Genomic DNA, 1,582 nt, shown 5'->3' with positions numbered 1-1,582 from the left:
TGCATATGTGTGTGTGTGTCTAAGTGTGTATGAGTTTGTGTATTGGTGAGTGTGTGCAAGTAAGTTAATTAACTCATGTCTATACATTTGTATATCTGTGTACATATATTTGTGTGTCTGTTGTCTGTGTGTGTGTGTGTGTGTGTGTGTGTGTGTGTGTGTGTGTGTGTGTGTGTGTGTGTGTGTGCGTGTGTGTGAATGTGTGTGTGTGTGTGTGTGTGTGTGTGTGTGTGAATGTGTGTGTGTGTGTGTGTGTGTGTGTGTGTGTGTGTCTTTTGTGTGTTTAGTATGATGGAGCCTCCGACACCTATAATGCTGTGCTGGCCAACTTGAACATCGTTTTTACCTCACTGTTTTCCATGGAGTGTATACTGAAGATCATTGCCTTTGGGGTTTTGGTGAGTAATGGTTTGTGTGTGTGTGTGTGTGTGTGTGTTGTGTGTGTGTGTGTGTGTGTGTGTGTGTGTGTGTGTGTGTGTGTGTGTGTGTGTGTGTGTGTGTGTGTGTGTCTGAATGTATAGAGTTTGAATCTAGCCATTTTCTCATCAAAGGCTTCAGTAAGTGGCTTGAGCTGTTTAGTGAGGGACCCGTTTTCTGACCCACTCCTCTCTGCTCACTGACCACATGGGAATGGAGAGAAGAAAGGGGTTTTGAAGGCATTTTACTCAGACTCACTCCGCCTATGGGGATGTGCTATAGAATGTTCCAGAAAGGCACTGGACACTTGACTCTGGGAGGCCGAGGAGGAACAAAAAGCAATAAAAAGGGAAAGGAAAGGAAAGGAAAGGGAAGGGTTGGATAGATAGAGTGTAGCGCTGCGCTGTGAAGGACATTCTAGAAGAGAAAGGAGATAGGGATTGAGGGGGAAGGGGAAAGCAGGAGGTGAGGGAGGGAGGGAGGAAGAGATGGAGAAAGAGCGAAAGAGAGAAGGAGAGAGGGAGAGATGTGCGTGTGTGTGTGAGGGAGAGATAGGGCAGGAGAAAGAAGAATAGAAATGGCAGTAGTCAGCGGAAGGTGTGCCGGCTCCAGGGAAGGGAGCAGAGCGAGCGAGGGATGGGGGAGGGGAAAGAGAAAGAGGCTCGGAGGGGCTGGAGGACAACTTGAGGTGACAAATGTAGCGAGGGAGAGAGTAAGAATAATGAGGGAGGAAAGAGATAGAGAAGGAGCCTCTTGGCTAGGAGGGCAGCGTCTGACAATAAGAGGCGACGCTGGTAAAGCACAAAGGTGCAATGCAATGGATGAAAGGAGGAATTATGAGAAAAGACTGAATCATTGCAGCCAGGTGAGAGTCACTGACAGAGAGCAGAAGAGAGAAAAAAAAAAAGCGAAAGAAACGAGAGGGACGACGTTTGTGACTGGAAAAGATGAGATGGATGAGATGAGGAGAAGAAGAAGAGGCAAAAAAAAAGACAATTAAATTGGTGCAATGAGAAAAAGGAAGATCACTCCAAAACCAACTTGCCTAAACAGCATGCGTGTAATGCAGTGCTGTGCTGTGCTGTGCTGTGCTGTGCTGTGCTGTGCTGTGCTGTGCTGTGCTGTGCTGGGATGTCCCGTGGTTTGCAGGCGCAGGTCTCCAGTG

General features: G+C 47.5%; 1 long non-coding RNA gene across 1 annotated transcript in view; it reads left to right on the top strand.

Annotated features, from left to right (window-relative positions):
• The first annotated feature begins 283 nt into the window (after positions 1-283).
• Positions 284-1,582, top strand: part of LOC122132744 — a 3,510-nt gene continuing 2,211 nt past the window's right edge. The window contains exon 1 of the long non-coding RNA XR_006152247.1: positions 284-398. This is a non-coding gene — a long non-coding RNA (uncharacterized LOC122132744). The remainder of the gene's footprint in view (positions 399-1,582) is intronic.

This window comes from Clupea harengus, unplaced genomic scaffold (genome assembly GCF_900700415.2).
Source record: "Clupea harengus unplaced genomic scaffold, Ch_v2.0.2, whole genome shotgun sequence".
Lineage (NCBI taxonomy): Eukaryota > Metazoa > Chordata > Actinopteri > Clupeiformes > Clupeidae > Clupea > Clupea harengus.
The sequence above is the reverse complement of the archived record's forward strand: the minus strand, read 5'-3'. Positions and strand labels throughout refer to the sequence as shown.